We start from the raw sequence: 21,560 nt of genomic DNA, 5'->3' as shown, positions 1-21,560 counted from the left end.
ATGACCTGCAGGAATTTTACATTTGATTTGGATATGTGTGCCCTCTGATGGACTGGCATTGTGCCCGTTTAGTTCCTTCTCTGCCCCACTGTTACCCAGTAATTGGATTAGTTAGGGACAAGGCTGGGTAGTTCTTGAAGATGATGACTATGTTGATCCAGTATGGATCATCTCTGAGTTGGTTTTGGAAGATTTAGGAATTAAATGGATAGGGAATGTCAGTGGTAGAGGTTTCTGTTTTTGATATTGACAGCCACTGAATGTTTGTAAGACTGAGGATTGTGTGAAGCGGAGCTGCTGCCTGCTGATATTCCACATTTGTGTGCTTAACTGCAGGGAGACAATACTTTGGTTTGGTTTTAGGTCTTCAGACGATACAATTAAGTAAGAGAAACGGAGAAGTGGGTCAGGGAGAGTAGCGACTGTCATGAAGGGTGGGCTGAAGAGCAAGCTGATAGAAACGAAGTTACACTGCCAGCTGTAAACATCTGGGGGCCATGCAGAAGCTCTGTTCTTGTGTAGATACGGTAAACTTCTCTTTTTAAAAAACAATGTTAAGATTAGATTTGATCTGACTAGGAATGTATACATTGATTTTCAATGGATGGGAGGCGGCTGTTATCGCTTTGGCTTGTTTCAACTGCCTTTTACGTAAGATGTGAACTTGAGAAATGTCACAGGGCAAATGAGGAGGACCTGAAGGCTACCTTAGCTCTGCAACATCTACAAATGTACAAGACCCGGAGGAATGTGAAGTGACATATAATAAATAGGCCTGTAGCCTGCTGGCAGCACTGCAATCACTAGCGCCTAAGGGGCTGTGCCACACCTTAGCACAAGGTGGCAGAACGAACAGCCAGAGTGAGCATGCAAACCAGCTGGGGAAGGTTCAGATCTGGCCTGAGTCAATGTGATGAGGTTTGTGTGATTACTTTCAAATTAGTTGGAAGAACTGTCACATCTCATGGCAAGTCACGATCGATGTGTTCAGGTATTGTGGAATTGGGTGTATTACAGAGAACCTACATAAACTGCAAATTCCTGATGATATTTGAACCCTGGACAAATTTCATATGCTATGTTCAGATGGAATGGAAAAAAGGCAGGAGGAGGGAAACATCGGTGTCAATGAGCAATGGTTATAAAAGTGAGCAGATTACAATTTGAACTAAATGGTGTAATCCAGTCATTGACATTCATGCAGGTTTCATCTTCCAGGGCAACAGAAGTGACTCCGCTCTTTTGATAGATCGCTGCCAGCCTGGGCTACTGATGGCTTCAAGCAGGGGAGCCCTTTAAACTCGCCAGTTAACCTGGCGCCTTTGTGATGTACGCTGCACTGGACGAGTCAGTGGCTTTCCTCAGTTTGTCTGTCCGATATCGTTCGGGCTGAACGGGGCGCCGGTTTGCGCATGACCATAGCACCCCCGACCAAACCCGAACCCACCCGCTCCTCCTCGCGTCCCTTCAATCTTCGTGCCTTCTTTTGTACTCTTCGGTCGCCCATGGCAACTGCGCGCGCTGTCCCAGCATTCTCTCTCCCGCGCCGTCCCGGCAGTGTCGAGTCGTCTTCCAGGATGCCCGATATGATGGCGAATGCATGTCGCGTGAAACATTGTGGGACACGCTGCACTTGTTTTCTAGAGCGTTCATCCCATGTATGACGTTTACAAACTCTGTGTGTGCTTTTATAGAGTTTCCCGTGTCCAACTCGACAACATATTTACAAGGTTCGTCACGCCACGAGAAGTTGGACCTCTACAGGTAAGACAGGTTAAAGCACCCGAAGGGCACTTCGGAAAGCCTGGCATCATTTCTATAAAGCTAACGGCGACTCGCAGCTGGCAGGGACCGCCCGAACACCCGCCATTAGCCCGCACGGGCAAGTGAGAGTGTCGGGGGTGAAACGCAGGGTGGACTTTGCTACCGGAGGACACGTACCTAATGACATAAAGTGATACCGGTTTAATCCAGTCAGAGCACAGCCGGGGCACGCCCTGGACGGGACTTATTGTCTAGTTCAGAAGCTGAGCCAACGAGGCGGTGTTAAACACGAAATAAACGAAGACGTGACGTGGAGGTGTGAGAGGGCGCGGACACGAGTGTGTGCAAAGCCGCTCATCACTTCTCAAAACGGCCCGCGTGCAGGTCAGACTTCAAATAAGAGGGCAGCGTGCATTCAGCTACACCACTTACGGACGGGTACTGCTGGGGATTTGGACACCAAGAGGGCTTTATACGGACGGCGTGCTTGCATCACTGCGCTCCAAATTCAACCGCCTGGCTTCATTTTTTTTTTCCAATACGCAAAACATAAATTTTGCTAAAAGAAACCTCGCCCACTTTGCACATGGTCCACCCACATCAATCCCAGAGGCCATTGGAGGCCATCTCGAGGAGGTCACCAACAGATTTCAAACAATCCGCCTCTCCAGGGTCCTAGGGAATGCTGGGGAAAGGAGCCATTGACAGCGTGCACTCCTGCCAAAGCCTTTTTGAAAACGAGTTGAATTAAAATGGAGTGACCCTACCTGTAGACAGGCACCAGTGATGACAAGTTGAGAGCCTGCAAAGTCATGTTTAGAGAATGCTCGAAATGAACATCGTTTTGGACCAGAATCCTAGACATGCTTGGCATTAAGATTCACTCCAAAGCTGTTAATCAGTGACTCTTTGTGGGCCCTGAGGTGGCACTAAAGTGCGTGGGGTAAGTTGACTGTAGGACGCACTGCCAGACCCCAGACTTAACTGCTCAGCTGGAAGAATCCCAACTGGCCTCCTGTACCTCATATTCTTTATCATCTCAAGTTAGAAAAAAAAAATCTAATTCTCTCTTTCAGGATACGTCCAAAGCCTTTTAAAACATTGGCAAGAAATCATTAATGCTATTTGAGAATAAGAGTGCTGGCCTTAGGAATGACTCTGTAAGGCCGTTAACTGCTTTAGTAATTCTTAAAAAAAAAAACAGAGGGGTTTTGTTTCACTTTATTGATTTTGCCCAAGTCTTTGTTGTTCTCTTTCTTATGGGTGTGGGTTCAACTTTTTTTTTATGCTGTCGTTTATTTCTTCATATATTTCTTTTTCTTTTCCTTTTATAGAATTTCATTTGAAGTAAACCGTTGTTTCTTCTGCGTTATCATAATATGTTCAGTCTCTTGAATGCCACCGTAATGGCATGTTCTGGAAAATTAAGAGTTTCCAAGACGTGTGTACAGGGAGGGGTATAATTTTTCAATGAATTGCAAAGAAATGTTTACATTTACTTATTTGGCAGACGCCTTTATATCCAACAAGTGGTGCTAGGTATCCAGGACAGTTTTAGGCCCCCGACAGTTCTGAGCACTTCTTTGTATTCGTGTGAGAAACACGACAAGCGTTAATTTTTACTCTTCTATAACTGTACATTTAAATCATTTACTAATTGGATTCAGTAGACTCTTTTAATGTAATGTGTTGCATTGCCTAGAAATTAACGTGTTTTATATTTTCACACAAAAATGTTATGTTCACTTCTGGGGGAAAAAAAAGTACTGTATATATAAAATATATAAAACCATTAACAAAAGACACATTCATTCTGTGGCTTTGTTTCAGATGTAGAGCTGAGCAACCTCAATAGTTTAGAAGTTTAGCAAATGCTGAATACACAGGCCTCAAAACTACCGAGTGCACTGGTTTGAGAGCAGGAACTGAAATGGAGGCCTCAGTACACAACAGGAACAGGGGAGGGGCTTCTGGAAAGTGGGCGGAGTCAAAAGAGAGGCCAAGGAGTGGGGCGTCGTCTAACGGGCCTCAGAATGGCTCGGGTCACTGAGGTGCCGCCTGAGCTCGGCTCTGTTGCAGTTGGCGCACAGACAGGCCCACTGACTCGCTTCTGGTCACACAGTGGCTAAGGGTCTGCGCTGCTATCCGGAAGGTCCGAATCCACGTCCTACTCTGCTGGGCCTGCAGTTGCTCCAGGGCTGTCTCTGTGCTCTGACCCCAAGGGGTATGCGAAAACAAACCAATTTCTAATACAAGAAATTATATAAGGCAAAATGAAGAACAAAAGAGTCAGTAGTGGGATCTGAAATACAACCTCAGTGTTTGAAGCCTTAACCACCACACCACACTGCAACATACTTTAAAACAAAACAAAAACTGGTGTTGTTACTCAAAGGTGTTAGGAGTTCAGAAGTCATTTCTCCTCTAATTTCATAAAAACAGCCCAAAGTGTTCTATCGTGGGGTGGTTTGTGGCAAGGAGACCGGCCTTAGTGATTCCTTCAGGCCGCCTTGCTGTGCAGGGTTGTCACATTTTAAGTCACAGCAGACTGTCACCTGTGATCCCCCCTTTAAACACCTTCTCATTGTAAGGGTTGCTTTGCCTGCCACGAATCCTATCGGGTGGTCCAGATCTAATTATGCAACTTTTAATGCAAAGCAGGAAAACAATACAAGACAAAAGAATTGTTTGAAATATCTTGTAATAAACGAATATGGAATTACAGTGAATTAATTCACTGATTTTCCATGTAATGTCCCACTTGTCCTCCATTCAGTTGGAGACAGGCTCGCAGTAATAAACTTAATAAGTTATAGTGTAATGAAAATTACATAATTATATCTGGAGCACCCTGTACTTTGAACCCAATTTCTGGAGACACCTTGAGCTGCAGGTGTTTGAAGGAGAGTCGGACAACGGCATTACGCAGTTCAAAAAACACCGAAAGAAAATGAAAACGAGTGTAGACTGGCCGAGTCTGTAAGTGAAGCGTGACCTGCTCTTGGTGTTCCCCTTTAAAAGTCCTTAAAGGCGCCAGATTACCGGCAAGCAGAAAGAAAGCTGCCCACCTAGTTTAGGTACACTTGACTGGCTTGTATGGGATGTGATTCGATTTGAATAAAATCAATAAAATGTTTAAAAACAACAGTACAGTTGCCAAAATGACAGAAAAAGTTGTAGATGAAGTAAATCGTGTGACCTTGAGGCCTCTGCCACCGATGAAGATGGGAACTCTGCTTCATGTCACGGTGAATCAAGTGACTGAGCAGTGGGGACTCGCATTTCAAGTGGGCTTCTTTTCACAGACACGACTTTGTGTTATTCGACACACAGAGAGATTTGTAGCCTTCTTGATGCTAAAGTTATTAAACCTGCACAAGAGTCACGCGTATCACTGAGGGGAAAGAATGGGGAAAAAGCCGAATATCCCAACTTGAAAGGAGCGGGTTTGAAAGGCGTCTGCTTCTGTCGGCTCATGATGTCCACTCAGCTGGTTGGTTTAGGTTTATTTGTCATATATAGGTTAACACAATGAAATGTGTACGACGAGAAAAACAAGGCACTCGGCCTAGATCCAATAAAGCTAAAAAATAAAAATTACAAGTTAAAAATAGACTAGCTATATAAAATAAAATGTGTACATTATAAAAGACGTTATAGAGCAATATGAGTTGAATGAGCAGCAAGTACAAATGACAGTTATTGCACAGATAATGTTTTATAAGTACAGGTGTATGTTCCAGTCAGTACTGTATTCCGAGGGAGTGCAGGTACAGTTTGTGTGTGAGTAGTGCAATGTAGGTGTGATGTGAGTGTATGTGAGTGTTCAGGTGTTGCTGTTGAGGAGTCGAATGGCCTGCTGGTACAAACTGTTCTTAAGTCTTGTAGTCCGAGCAGCCAGACTCCTGTAATGTCTGCCAGATGGTAACAAGGAGAGCAGCTGGTGTGCTGGATGGCTGTGCTCCTTTATGATGCTGCTTGTCTTACGCAAGCACCGATGGAGGTAAATGTCTTCAATGGCAAGGAGACTCTTGCCCGTCATGTGCTCTGCTGCCTTCACCACTCTCTCTCTAGTGATTTCCGGCTGCTGGCAGAGCAGCTCCCATACCAGACGGTAATGCAGCCCGTCAGCAGACTCTCGACCGCACTCCTGTAAAGGTTTGAGGTGATGTTGGCATTCAGGAAGTAGAGCCGCTGGCGAGCTTTCTTAACCACAGTGTCTATGTGAAGGGTCCACGAGAGATCCTCGGTGACGTTTACTGTGAGGAACTTGAAGCTGTTAACCCTTTCAACTTCTACGCCGCTGATGTAGATGGCCTGGTATTCTCCGCCTTGCTGTTTCCGATAGTCCACGATCATCTCCTTGGTTTTGCTGACATTACGAGAGAAGTTGTTATCCAGGCACCAATTACTCAGTGCCAGCACCTCCTCTCTGTAGGCCATCTCATAGTTGTCAGTGATAAGGCCTATGATGGTTGTGTTGTCTGCAAATTTGATGATGGTGTTTGTGCCGTGTTTTGCAACACAGTCATGGGTGAACAAGGAATACAAGAGGGGGTTGAGCACACGAGTTTAGACCCCCATAATATAACTGATTTGATTTTATGAAATAAGACGATTCAAGGCGGCACGATGGCGCAGTGGGTAGCGCTGCTGGTTCACTTCCCAGGTCCTCCCTGTGTGGAGTTTGCATGTTCTCCCCGTGTCTGAATGGGTTTCCTCCCACAGTCCAAAGACATGCAAGTTAGATGCATTGGCAATTTAAAATTGTCCCTGGTGTGTGTGTGTGTGTGCTCTGTGGTGGGCTGGCGCCCTGCCCGAGGTTTATTTCCTGCCTTACGCCCTGTGTTGGCTGGGATTGGCTCCAGCAGACCCCTGTGACCCTTTAGTTAGGATGTAGCGGGTTGGATAATGGATGTGTGCAAGACGATTCAAAGAGAGTGAGGTTAATGTGTTACGTTTGGGACCCCTGTTTGAATAACAGCACCATTTTGTTTTGTTTCTTAGCAGGTGTTTCTTTGTAATTAACTGAAGATGTGTGTTCCCCCTCAACAAACTTGATCACTTCTGGGATGGCCGGCTCATGTATCAGGTCAGTTTATAAATACAAGTAGTACCCATTCATGTGCGTTTCAGTATAAAAAATGAATTGTTACTCAAGTCCTTCATTGCGCTTTAATAATCAAAAGAAGTAAAAAAAAATTGCAGACTAGAAACTGAAGACATTTGACAAAGGAGAGGAGACCATTCAGTCTGTTTAGCTAACAGCTAAGGGGTCCCAACATCTCGTCCAGATTCTTCTTAAAGGTTGTGATGGTTTCTGCTTGTACTGCACGTCTCAGTGTTTTGTTCCCGAGTCCCACGACTCTTTGTGTAAAGACGTGTTTCCCAGCTTCACTCTTACAGTAAACGCACTTCCAATTTAGTTCCACTTCACAAACTTAACAAACTCTTACTTTTGTTAACTTTAGCCATACCATTAAAACGACACCATTGAGTTTTCCAGTTAGCTTTAGCTGAGTCGTGCAGGTTGGACGGCAGCTCAAAAGAGGAGTCCGTGGTACAGAAAAGTGCCGAAATCTTGAGGGAATTGTTTTAAAAAATAAACAATACGCACTGGAAGGTTTACTGTAATTCGTGGAGGTCGAGAATGCGTTGACCCTGCCTGTAGCAGCGCAGCGGTGACAGATGACGAGGTCCAAGTGCTTGAGCAGACGCAGAGCTCACACGCAGCCGTCTCTGAGCCATTTTCATTGCATGTCTGCTCCGCACCGTCGTCTTTGTTTCCCTGTAATTGACTAAGAGATGTGTCCATCTTGAAAAGCCTATAATAACTTTTGTTTTCCAGCAGGGTGAGGAGTTAGCACATTTGGTGACGCCCTGTGACATTCTGAAGACACAAAGGTAAAGTTGACTTGACTCGGTGTCACGTGACTCTGGAGGGCACTACCCGAAATCAAAGCACACACACTTAATCAGCAGTCATCTGAAGCGAACATTATACAGTAAGAGCCAAGACTGGAAAGTATGAAAAAAAAATGCAGTAGTCTTTATACTGTATATGGGAGGACTACTGCATGTCAGAGTGTGGCCACAAGGTGGCAGCAGAAGACAGCGTTGGAGCCCCCCGGCCCACCCCCGGCCCTGCTGACAGAAGCGTCACAACTCAGCAGCAGGTTGTCACGCAGCCCTGGGAGACTGAAGGACTTTTCTTTTGTTGCTAATTAAGATGCAGTCAGACTTAAGCTGCCGACGGCCCTCAATGACAGCAGCCTCCATTTCTTAAAAACATACAGGTTAAAGGATATGATCATTAATCCTTGACATGAAAACACGGTATTAGCTAAAATGAAATGACAGATACGTGCAGCACCTCCTTTTGTGCACATTGTACAGCACATCTCGGTGTGTTGTAAAAGCACACAAAAGTCGACTTTCATTTTTGGCATAAATTAGTGTGGCCACAGTTTTGCTTTTGAGTTAGAAGACAGCTAATTGTCAGAATTGCGCTACACACTTAAGGGGGCTGGCTGCTGTCATATGTGTCTGCTTCAGATGAATCAGCATCTTTCTTGATATAGGCAGACATATGGCGTCTTCATGTACTCGACACGAAATGATCTCCCACTGTTAGACAGCTAACTGGAAAAGTAAAGTAGGATTATGATAGCAGAGCTGCAGGTGTCCAAATCACAGGATGGCACTAGAAGTACTGTGCTGTACGTCAGGCGGCAGGATTTATAGAAACCTGACCTCAGGTAAAGCCGTGGTGTAGCAGAGCAAGGAAGGGTCAGTCTGCCACTAACTAAAACTCACAAGGCGCTAAGATTTGGCAAGATCTGTCTTCTAGCACAACGGGAGAAAGAAATCTGCCAGCAGACAGCAGAGACATTTGCTGGCATGAGACATCAGTCAAATAAAACTGCACTCTTCAAAAAACCGAGCAGCAAGTAAACCTGAGACATTCTGAAACTGCAACTTATTGTGTTATGACAGAATCAAACTGTGGGGAGGGAAAGCTCAAAGGTACAGAAATCTGACACCCATGAGATAAAACTACAGGGTAGAAAAGTTTAAGAGGACCAGGGGCCCACAAGGGAAGGATACAGAGTGTCCATCTGACAGTGTGTCACATAACAAGGTAAATGTTCTGGGTAAAGAGAGACCTGAGTGGACCGTCCTGTCAGGAGTCAAGGCCACAGGACCCAGAGAGTTAACCAAATCACACTTCCAAGTGCCGTGTTGACTGGACAGGATCAGGTACCTGTCTGATAAGACTGGCCAGAGACCTTAAATGAGGTAAAGGGCACACCTCTTATCAACTGAAGGAGAGCTCTCTGACATCATCACGTGTCAATCTGGCAAACCTTATAAAAAGTAAAACTCACGCATACCAGGGGCTGACAAGATCAGACAGCATAGAGTTTGAGTAACAGAACAGAGAGATGTGACGCTCATAAGGGAGAGATTCTTATTAGATCCTTGTTAGATAAAGCCGCATGCTAGTGCAATCAAACAGATCATGCTACCTGTGCTATACAGATTTGAAAAGCTCACATCCAAATGGGGAAAAGATGCTGGCCAAATTATCAGCTGTCATCACAATACAGTAGCAGTAAAGGGATAAGACATCTAGTAGAGACATTTACAGAATAGCAAAATCTGAGAGGATAAGATACCCATCTTGTAAAGCCTTGGGCAGTGGTCACAGTTAGCTAGTGGAGAACAAAATTACCAAGGACACAGTGGCAGCTCTGTTGGTTGCTTTTTACAAAGATGCCCTCCTCCAATTTCCCATGTCACGCACGTGCACATGGGAGGCAGCTAAAGGGCTTGAGTGAAGGCAGTTCTGAGGCATGCCGGGATGTGGCAGAGTGCACCGACTCTTTTTCTCCCTTTCCTGTAGACCATTCCCGGGAGATTCCACCTGGCTCTCTTGACATCACTTCCGGGACCGAGCCAATGGAAGTAGACCTTACCAGCTCCGGCCCCTCTTATGTCGCGTCCGGGCTCGATCCAATGATTGAAGAACACGTGCCCGATCCTTATGACCTCACTTCCTGTCTTCCCCTTTAAAAGCCTGCCCCTTTTCCCTTTTCCCTCAGTCTTGTTCTGGACTCAGTTGTATGCACTTCAGTGCTGGTTATCTGATAAAAACGACTTTTGCAGCCGGGATACCAGATTATACGGGTGGCTGCCCCAAACTTTTATCTGTTTATGACTTGTTTTTGTGACACCCACTGGAGGCTGCTCTCTCAGTAGCCAATGTGCTGATGCACAGTAGTTGTGAGAAAGTCACCACAGCCCTTCTGTAGGTGCATAGTGAGGTAAGAACAACATGTGACAGAATAACTTTTGTAATATTTTTCCTCCACATGACCTGAACGCCTTACATCTTCAGCGGTTATTTAGCAGAAGTTGGCCAAGAAATGCTACTGGGGCTCCTCTATACCAGTGCCAGTATGCCTGCATAACACCTCCTTGACTAACTGCTAAGTTGGAAGATTTTCTTTTTAATTTTCTTCCTTTTTTAGTCATTCAGGTGTGTGATCAGACCATAGTTTGTGTGTTTGTGTATTTTATATATATATATACAGTATATATCAAAAAATTAAAGGAACACTTCTTAATCAGAGAATAGCATCAAGTCAGTGAAACTTTTGGGCTACTGATCTGGTCAGTTAAGTAGCAGAGGGGATTGTTAATCAGTCCACTGGCGCACTGTGCTTTTCACAGATGAGAGCAGGTTAACCCTCAACACAAGTGACAGACATGAATGTGTATGGAAAAGCCGTGGAGAACGTTATGCTGCCTGTAACATCGTTCAGCATGACCAGTTTGGTGGTGGGTCAGTGATGGTCTGGGGAGTCATATCAATGGAGGGACGCACAGACCTCTACAGGCTACACAATAGCACCTTGACTGCCATTAGGTACCAGGATGAAATTCTTGGACCCGTTGTCAGACCCTGTGCTGGTTCAGTGGCTCCTGGGTTCCTTCTGGTGCACGGCAATGCCCGGCCTCATGTGGCGAGAGGGTGTAAGCAGTTCCTGGAGGATGACTGGGCGGTCTCATGGTCTGGAATCCCTACAGATTTTATTTTTTCTCCAGCCGTCTGGAGTTTTTTTGTTTTTTCTGTCCCTCCTGGCCATTGAACCTTATTCGATGTTAATTAATGTTGATTTATTTTGTTTTCTTATTGTTTCTTTTATTATGTAAAGCACTTTGAGCTACTGTTTGTATGAAAATGTGCTATATAAATAAATGTTGTTGTTGATGAAGGAATTGATGCCATTAACTGGCCCCCACGCTGTTCTCGCCTGACCTCAATCTAACAGAACACACAATGGGACATTATGTTTCAGTCCATCCAAGGCCGCCAGGTTGCACCTCAGACTGTCCAGGAGCTCAGTGATGCCCTGGTCCAGATCTGGGAGGAGATCCCCCAGGACACCATCTGTCATCTCATCAGGAGCATAACTCCCCACCCTCCCGATGTTGTCAAGCATGCATATGAGGATGTGGGGGCCATACGAACTACTGAGTACGACTTTGAGTTGCTGCAATGAAATTTCAGCAAAATGGACTAGCCTGCCTGCCTGCCGCATCATTTTCTCATTTTGATTTTCGGGGTGTCTTTCAATTTAGCTCTCTCTAAGTTGATCATTTTCACTTCAATCAATCAATGCAGCATCCTTTCATTCCTAACACATTTCCATATCAGTCCATAACAGTAGAAATAGCAAGCAGGATTTTTTTCCCCATTGAGATCTGATGTGTTCTCATGAAAGCGTGGTCTGCCAAACCTGGACCAGTACAGGGGCAGTGACATTATAAAATGTCCAGAACGACATGAGCAGTGGGGCTGAGGATGTGCACACTGGTTTGAATGGGGCAGTGAGGCTTGATGACACTTGTAATGTCCCAGACAGTGAGGTTTTAAGAAACGTAATGATGACTTACTGAAGTGTGACTTGTAGTGAACGGGGAGCTGAGCCTTCATGTAGCTCACATTCTGGTGTGTTAGGTTTGTGGAGCTTTGGGATGGATTGTCCAGAATGCTATTATATAAAGAAGTCCACATTGCTTTAACCATCCCAGTGAGACCCGATTAAAAACTAATTTTACTGACCAGGTGAGAATGTGTTGATGTAGTGCAGTTTGGAGAAATCAGGATGCTGATGTTTGATGAAGGTCACTTTCTAGTGAACAGTACTGGGAGGTTTGATGGACCACACTTGGAGTGCCTGGGTTTGGGGAAGTCCTAATTGTACCGGGAAATGTATATTGATATTTTGAAATGAAAGTGTGTGTAGCATTGAATAACCACTGATTCAAGTCAGAATAGCTCATTGAAAGAAGTTTATAACGTTACAAGTGAAGCCTTTTCAGGCTGTGACTGCAGCTCTAGTAAGGCAAGGCAGGTGTTGTTTTTGTCAATCCGGCTTTCAGTGGTTGTTTCCTCTGGCAGAGAAGTGGCTAAGACATGGATGACTGTGGCATTCCCTGGTGATGGTCAGTTTGGTAATTATTAATATGCAGTGTGCACAGTTAGTACAGATTTTGAATTCTAAACTTATGGTCATTTGGAAGATTCTGGTAATGTTTATTGTGAGGGCAAGAATACATATGTGGAACTAGGTGAAACAAATTCAAAGTTTCAAAAATAGAAAACTGATACATGAAACAGGAAACATGGGAATCTCAAAGGAGAGCAGTTGATAACAAGTAGCAGTTGTCATTTAAACGTGGAGAGCCCTGTGGAATGTGCTGCCATGGACAGTGTGCCAGGTAGAGGTCTGGCCTTTGCAGTGACAAGCTGCAGACTCTCCTTATACCATTCCCTTTTATTACTCTTTAGGGCCATGCAACCTGAAGCGACAGTCCACCCTTTTTACTTTCTTGGGTGGGCCAGCTTCCTGGAACATCTAGAGATCCTTTTTAGGAGTCTCTTGTCTGGCAGGGCTTGGCCTTCTACTGAAGAGCTGTAAGGCATCTGGGCTCCTCCATGCCGTTTTAGTGGCTTCCCCTGTGCTGAAGGTTTGGTCATCTGAACTGTGAAGGCACATATCTGTGCGTATTTGTATAACGTATGCAGTATATGTATAGGTGTGCTTTTTGAATTTAACGGCAGCACGTGCTCTTTATGAGTTTGGAATAACCCAAATGTAATAATATTGTTAATAAACCTCACTAACATATTGGGAAGTCCTAAGTATGTCTACAGCCTGTCATTTCAAGAACCCCTGCGTCTTGATGTGATTCTGGCATCGGGGGACTCGCATGTCCCCCCTTTAAATTTATCACAGCCTTTAGCGTAGTAATTGTGCTTTGCCTATAAACTGTTTAGGCAAATGATTCTTCATTTCTGCACATTATCTGTTTCCAGCAGCTTTATTTATCGCGCCTTGTAAACAGCTGCTGTGATTTGTACCAGAGCGTGTTTTATCTGCTCGGTCGCTCTCGCCTATAAAAATGAACACGGCACTCTGGCTGTTGTGCACTCATCCGATGAGCTTCAAGCAGCCCCCTCACTAGCTGCACTGCTGTGTAATGCTTCATTTCGTCAAGTAAAGTGCTTAACGCAAGATTGTGGCCATTTTGAAAGGTGCTATACAGGAGTGCCCACCTGAAGCTGAGGTTAAAGTTTACAGGAAAACAAATGAAGCCTATAATAGAAGCACATTTAGCCAGTGCTCTAAGCCTCGATTTAGTCTTTTTCCAGTATATTTATATAGACACTCTAACTCTTTAGCAGCTCTAAAGTGAAACATGCTATCATAGCACACAAGTGAGGCAGAGGAAACGCTAACTGTGTAGAACGCTGCTCCTGCCCCACTGTCCCAAGATATGGACTCCTCGGCCCAGAGATTTGAGTGGCGGCCGCTGATGGTAAACACGCACGTTTATTCTGCGACAACTCAAAATCTTTGAAAGGCACTACATGAACATTTTGTCACAAACTCGACAGAGTCATTGAAAGGTTTGGGGCAGCCACCCGTATAATTGGTTTCCTGGCAGCAAAGTCGTAATACGGTAAACAGCACTGATGTGCACAAAACCGAGTCCAAAACAGAACTGAGGGAATAGGGAAAAGGTGGAGGCTTTTAAAGAGGAAGACAGGAAGTGAAGTCATATGGGTCGGGCTCATGAAGGCCTTCTGCCATTGGTGAGAGCCCGGACGTGACATCACAGGGGCCAGAGCCGGCAAGGTCTCCTTCCATTGGCTCAGTCCCGGAAGTGACGTCAAGAGGACCAGGTGGGATCTCCCGTGAATGGTCTGCAGGCAAGGGAGAAAAAGAGTCAGTGCCGGAACTGCCATCACTCAAGCCCTTTAGCTTCCTCCCACGCGCACGTGTGTGACAATATGTTTACAACAGTTCTTTAACTGATCCCTTTTCAAAAGCACTGCATGAATATAAAAATATAATCTAGTGACTGCTCCTGTGAGCAAACATTCTGACAACACCATTTTACTACAGAAATTGTAAATATGATCTAAAATGAGCCATTTGAAAAGGCGCCTCAGCAATGACAGCTAATGTATAAAGGGGGGATAGGGTAGGGGATATGACCATTACTGGCAATTTAAAGATGTAGTTTTACTCTGTTCAATCCCACCCCCCACTAAAATTGGATAAATAGATTTTTAAATGAATACAATTCTTTAAACTAAATCAAGAAATAGAAAAATTAGTAATATCAATAAAGATAAAATCAATATTAATCAAATTAATAATTCCAAAAAAATCTATAAAAAACTAACCCTAAATTTATAAATCAAACACCCCCTAATATTTCATAAATAGTAATTCCCCCCCCCCATATTAATAAATATAGTACTGCGGTGGGTGGGCGCCCTGCCTGGGGTTTGTTTCCTGCCTTGCACCCTGCAGTGGCTGGGATTGGCTCCAGCAGACCCCCATGACGCTGTAGTTAGGATTGAGCGGGTTGGATAATGGATGAATAGATAAATAAATAGTAATTTCCATTTTCTTGCAGTGCTGTATAAAGTATAAACTAAAATGCTTCCAGGTTAAAATAAACATTTTATTTTTTCAGGAAATGTACCATGTAATTATCAAACACATTGGTCCTGTTTTATCATATCGACGCCAATCCTTTTTTTATTGGTCATCCAGAGAGTCTGTCCTGACAGCAACAGCAGCCAGTTGTAGCCAATTACATGTCAGATACTGTAAGCTGCCCCGGATAAGAGCGTCAGCCAATTAAATGAATCAAAAATAAACCGGTGCAAGGTACAAGGCTGTTCTGTAAGGGACGCCTGTCCTTTACAGTTCACATCTGTTTCCTGCAGAGGCATTAGCTCTCTTGGAAATGTGTTCTTTTGAAATTGTGGTATATTAAATAATTAAACAATATCATAATATACCAGAAAAGGCGATATCCCTCCCATAGTGATTACGGCGGTACAAGAATCACGTGAGACAAAATATCTTTTAGCTTACATTTACTGACGTTTAACGCGGTTACAGACGGGAGGACATACGGACAGACTTTATCCAGGTGGGAAATCTGGATCAACACAGTCAGCCATTTTTTCGTCCCCACGCTGGGAGGTTTTTCGAACTCTTTGTCGACACAGCCTCAAAGGGTCTGGCTACTGTCCAGGCCTTTTATACGGTTCTTCTTCAACTTGCTGGTCCTTTCTGTCTCCAAACAAGGGCTGAATTCCTCTTCCACAAAATACAGACATATCATAGTGCTTACATGCCGATTCTCATTCTCCCAATAAGGAAAGAAGATTTGTGCTGACAGAGGACAGAAATACCCTAACCTGTGTTTAAGCTGACTATACAAGCCTCCAGTTGTCTTTGGCTATCTACTCCAATGCTTGGCTAGCAATTCTAACTGCTGAGCCCCTGTGTGCCAAATTTAACATGCACATGTGAATAAAACTCATAACAGTATTGTCCAGATATAGTGACATAAAGAAACATGTAGTATAACAACATCCTCTGACACACTGAGGTCATTAAAAATCCTGCCCAGGAGGCACATGGTTTGAAATGGCAGTGCTGCCCACCACGTCTGTTCAAAAAGTGAAACTGCCAAACATGCCGTAAGTGAAAACGGAGTGTCCAGTTTGTCCCGTCTGCAGCTTCTCTCTGTAAGCGCTCTGTTTGAGTGAGTGGGTCTTCACCGGACTGCCACGGCTGTAAGTAAACACTGCAGCTTGAGTCGATCTCTGCTCCATGAAGGCCACAGTGGTGTGGTGGACTAACTGAAAGCATTTAAAGAGCTTTGTTTTCTATCTGACAACCCGGAAAAAAATTAGCAATTATTTCTCATACACGCTGCTCCTTGTGGAATGCAACTAGGCTATTAGGTCTGGAAAATGGCGCATGCCATCCACTAAATGACTAAACTCTCGACATCTTCCCACATTTGAGAAAGTTCCTGAGCTGATTTGGCCTAATAAACCCGTTTATGCAGCATGGCGTAGTGGACTGGCTGGTTTAGTGCCTGCCTACACCCATTGCATTATGGTGATTATGTAAAGTGGCTTGAGGTGGTGTTCAGAATAGAAGAATGCTGTACAGTATACACGTTTGCTCCTAAGATCTCATATTTCTTTTGGTCTTTTAATTTGTAGTGAATTTTTAGACTTTTGGGTGAATTGGGTGAATGTGCTATCTTCACATTTACGAGCTGAATACTCCACTGAAAACGCCAGAGTTCAGCAGTTCCCTTTCGCCACTAAAGAGTTCCCTGCTGCTGTGACCATATCCCACTGGAGGGGCTCTCATACCCATTACTATTAATGCACAGCTATTCTGGTTTGCAGTGCTGTTCTTTCTAGGATGAGATGCTACTACCACAAGATCAGAGGAAACCTTCTGTAGCTACTGTATGGGAAAAAATGGGAGTCCCCGATTAGCAGATCGTCACTCCAGGATGAACATGAATCATAGACTAGTGGCTCTTTAGAAAGCGCAAAGATGTTGATTTTCTAGCCCACTCCAAGTTGGCTTTTTCTCACTTCAAGCCTGGAAACAGACTGGCCATTAGATGTCAGCAAAGCCACGAGCAACCCTTGCTGAGTTGGTGCCTAAATGTTTAGGTTCTTGTAGCAAGTAATCCAGAAGTTTCTCGACTCATGATAGGCGTATTGTGCTGAGGTGAGTGGTGCAGATGTCCAAGAGTCACACATGACCAGTTAGTCCTGTGATGTGCTCACCTAGTCAGTAAGTACAAAAGTAATCAGGTTACTGGAAATGCTGCCCCCTTTATTGACTTCTCTTCATTCTTCTGTTACTAAAGTTGTGCTAGGGTATGGATCCTTTAATTATAACTGCAACAAAAATGTACAACTAGGCATTGTTTTGCTGTGACAAACATCTATCTACTGGGATAGGCATATTCCATGCAGTCTCATCTGCCCAACGTTCAGGACATCATTCTGTACACTCACTTTTTTCTTGCTCCGAAGGTAGTCACGTGAAAAATGTTGGCTGATCTCTAGCAATGTCTAGGTCCACGAAGAATCCACTACCCCTGTAACTGTCTTGCAGAATGAATGGCCGGTTTTTCTGTCCTCCATTGCCTTCTACATGTGTATAACAAGGCCGAGAGAGTCCAAATCTACTGCCCTCTTTGTCCATTCGAGAATACCAGGATGCACCACTGTTATCAGTTACTCCTCTTCCAGGATACCAGGAAGTACCACTACCATGTTCATAAATTAGAGTTTTGATTTCTAGACACCATTATCGGCTGCTCTCATGCCACTGTTAGCGTATCAGTTTGAACCAGTGTCCTTTACCCTTTGCTTCTCAGTTAGAATGAAGTGAGGCACTTGCGTCAGTTAACCAGCCATGTCTTTATCAGAAGGCCAACCTGAACCAAATGCATTGTCTTTTTCATTTGAAATTGTGATGGCGCGTTCCATCTTTCTCCAATGCCTCCTTTCGCATATCCTTATTCCTTAACCCCTTCATGTCTGTATAGTAGTGCCGTGTTCCACCCCAGCCCTGTGACTTAGTCCCCTGTTCAGTGTCATTTGCCTCGCTATCGTTCTTGCCCATTTGTCCTCTCTCTTTCTCAGTGTGTCTTGTTGCACTGTTGCCAACCTCCCCTCTGTTTCATGAGCAGAATGCCGGTTATGACCTGTATCTGCAAATGTCTACCTCTAGAGCAAAATGCCAGGGTGCATCTGCATCAACTGCCCAATTATTTGTTTGCCAGAATGCCCCTTTGCAAGTGCACGCATCGGCCTTCTCATCTGTACTTTACTAGGGCGTTGTACACGGGCCCAGTGCTCTTTGCCTCACTATAACTTTCCTGACATTATTTAACTGCACAGCTTCCTTTCTCTCTACCGACCATCTATCTATCAGAACCCATGGTTCTGCCCTGAACATTATCATGCAACCAGTGTGAAAATAGCTGAGACCCTTGTTCCTGGGTGTAAAGCAATAAAAGGCAGGCCCTCCTCTACTGAGGTTGCCTGAACAGCCGTTGATGGCCGTCGTGGGCACTGAGTGACAGGGTGCTGTGATGAGGCAGATGTTGTGTAGTTAACGTGCCTCTTGAACCTCAAGTCCCATGTAGAGCCTGTCAGACTTATTAAGCTATTTTCCTTGAGGCCTGTACTGTATGTGCAAATGAAATCAGAAAACCCTGCCGCTGACAGACTGCTCATCCCAAAGTGATAAATCACACCATTTCGGGAGATGTTTCAGTCCTCCACACTGACAGAAATGTCGAGATTATGCAAGCCAGCGATTTGTTTCTTCCCACTTAATCCAATAACGTTGTTGTTACGCTGCCATTCATCAAATCAGAGCTCTCCTGGTCGCTGGGTGTGCAGAATTTAGAGTGTGCCTAACCATGCAGGCCTCCTAGCGGAGTTGTTCTCTGCGTTCAGGTACTTATTGTGTCGGCAGGCTGAGAACATTTGTTTTTCTTCCAGTCTTTTGTTCATACCCCCAGGCACCTTGCCTTTATTCCCGTTCATAGAAGAGCGATGTGAAAATTGAATACCAAGTTCTCTAATGTAATAACAAGAAGGCATCCCACCACCACCACCGCCGCTGCCGCCGCCGCCGCCACCCTCACTCTGTAAATGCTAATTGAGGTTAACTATCCTGACAATCATGATAATTTATTCTCATTAAATATTCTGTACTACTGAGTGCCTCCAAACTAACAAAGTAACCCAAAAATCCTTTCTAGTGATGACAGGTAAAGGAAATCATGACTTTTCTTTATTTTTTATAGTGCCTTTGCAGACATCATTTGGCACTTAGCATGATCGCTATCAGTTGCTTGCTTTTTTACAATGTAAGCCCTTTAGCTAGAGTGAGTTGCTTTCGGTCAGACACTGAGGCAAGGACTACGCCAGCCTCCTCTGTAGCCAAAAGGACAGTTTTCCTAAATATTCCTATGCCATCCATCCATTTATTTTCAAATCTGCTTCACCCAATTCAGGAGACCAGTGCCTCTATGTGCAGCCTCATCCGCCTGGCAGAAACCAACTTGACTCAGGTTGCCCGTCCACCATAGGCCGTGTTTACTCACACACGTGAATAGTGGACATCTTTAGAGTTTATTTGCTAATGTAATTCCACTCCAAGTCAGGAGATGGTGCTGTCTTTCACATTTTATCCTCTTTCTGCCCTCAGAATGAAAGATCCAAGGCAAGAGGAAGAGTGGCATCACCTTTGCTTCCTCCAACAGTCTCTTTTAAGAACGACACAACTGCAAGGAGTCAGTCAGTCAGTCGATCTATGACTCCCATCTGAAGGAGATGTTATTCCACAGCACTGGCTGATGATTGTTCTTCTTTTCATTTATGAAGTCTTTTTCTTTTTGGCCAAAGTGTCTGCCTTTTATATGGAGTTCATCATCTAGTGCTCCAACTCTTTATCTTGTCTTGTTCTCGTTTTTATTACACTGATACTGATCTCATTTAGCTGAGCTGCTCATAACTCTGTTTTATTTCTCCTTGATAAATTGATTTTTAATGGCCACCTCTGTTGGAAAACTTGTCATGTGTTGCTGCTTCCTTGGCTTGTAAACTGTTTGCACTGCTCCCCTTAACTTAGTGATTGAACTGGACATGACAGTCATTCTGAATGAAGGAAGACGTGGACGTGTGGGTGAGTGACCCTCGATCTGAGGATTTAGCTGTACCCCGATTTCAGGGGAGGTTTCACCACCAAGCACAATGTCTTGTATGCGGCTCCTCCACAGGGGTCTCCCTTCAGAGAAAATGAGTGTGATTTAGAGCAAGGTTTCATATCTTTGCCATGCTGATTCACAATTAGGTCTCCCCTTTGAATATTTGAGGGTGAAAGCACAGTACATTCGTTTTAGACATGGATTCAATGCTCTGCTCTTCCCGTAAACATATTTGGAGGAAAGTGAGGGTGTCCTTTAGCCTGAATTACTAGGCCACCTCCACTATGTATCATTTATTGGGTGTAATGCTGTATTCTGTTCATTATTATAATACTCAACTCAACACTCAACTTTACTAGCAAGAGAACCACCTAAGAACCCCAACTCAGCAACTAGCCAAGCCATTTCTCTGCTATTAGTGAACAACGGCAACAAATGGACAGGCATAATAATATGTTTTAGGGGGGCAAGTGAAAAGGTAGAGTGTGCCCCAAAATAATTGGGCTGCCAAACCTTGTTAAATATTAAACAAAAGTAACATAACAGGCGCTTAGCAAACAAAAGCAGACAATCGCCTCTTACTGGCGTCTTGCACCACTTCTGGATAGAATTGGTCCAGAGCCACATTTAATAATAAATTAGAGGTTAGGAGCACGCGCTGTTAGCACATTACTGCACCCACCACATGACGAGCCAACTCAGGATTGGGACCCGAATAATAATAATAATACATTTAATTTATATAGCGCCTTTCCCATGCTCTTGACAGTTGGGCTCTCAGGTCTGAGTGAGACACCACCTTCCAGGAGCGTCTCCCTTTTATATCGGCTGGACTGGAAAGCGTGGGGCTTCTCTTGCTCCATTGCCCTCAAAAGGCGGCTTCTGAGCACTGTGAAAGAAAACGGAGACAGGACTGTTAGTGACAGCACCCGGTCTTGTCCTGGGGTGTAAATACAAACCTTGGGTGAGCTTGGAAGGCGACCCCCTGGCACGCTTGAGTAACAAGGTCTAAGGTGTTTTAGTACTGCAGCTCTTATCATTTTACATTATCATGATGGTATGGGAGCAAATATCTTTAGGGTCGGATGCCCTTCCAGAAGGCAGCTTGGCATCATGGGAAACTGCTCGTATTTTCTAGAATTATGGAGTAGAGAAATATATTTTCAGAGAAACAGAGGAGACTAGCCAACCCGCGGCGTACCATACGCCGCATAATCAGGCCAGTTTTTTAATTATTTTTAACACAGGGAGAAAATTAACATTTGAAAAATCGGTAATGTAATAAATCAGCAAGAAAAGCAACATTGTAACAATGCACGGAGCGAACCAACACACAATCGTCCATGACTGAAAACTGGCGGACCACCATTGCACCTTCTCCTTCCAGACGCAGGGATGGGGGTGGACAGTGCTCAGGCGCGGAGGGTGGAACGGGAGGAGAGGAGAAGAATGTCCATTCCGCTCCCTCTTGCTGTATGTGGCGTGTAAAACAGTTTGCTATGGTGCACGCGGTCGTGCCTCGTAAACAAAAACTCAGTTTTTAAAGACTGCTTACTTCATTGTGTTTTAACCTCAGTTTTAAAGGATTGTTTTAAGGATCCCATGGGATACCCCTCGCAAACTGTTTTACACGCCGCATATGGCGACTC

General features: G+C 44.5%; 1 long non-coding RNA gene across 3 annotated transcripts; it reads left to right on the top strand.

Moving 5' to 3' along the window:
* The first annotated feature begins 1,594 nt into the window (after positions 1 to 1,594).
* On the top strand, positions 1,595 to 9,635 carry LOC120541485. Of its 3 annotated transcripts, none has more exons than XR_005636010.1 (3): positions 1,595 to 1,764; positions 6,775 to 6,856; positions 7,613 to 9,635. It is a non-coding gene; the product is annotated as an uncharacterized LOC120541485 (long non-coding RNA). The 3 variants fall into 3 exon arrangements; XR_005636011.1 differs by having other exon boundaries at positions 6,772 to 6,856; positions 7,616 to 9,635; XR_005636009.1 differs by having other exon boundaries at positions 6,772 to 6,856.
* Positions 9,636 to 21,560: the final 11,925 nt, after the last annotated feature.

This window comes from Polypterus senegalus, chromosome 12 (genome assembly GCF_016835505.1).
Source record: "Polypterus senegalus isolate Bchr_013 chromosome 12, ASM1683550v1, whole genome shotgun sequence".
Classification (NCBI taxonomy): domain Eukaryota; kingdom Metazoa; phylum Chordata; class Cladistia; order Polypteriformes; family Polypteridae; genus Polypterus; species Polypterus senegalus.
Note: the sequence above shows the minus strand (reverse complement) of the source record. Positions and strands in the feature narration are given on the sequence as shown.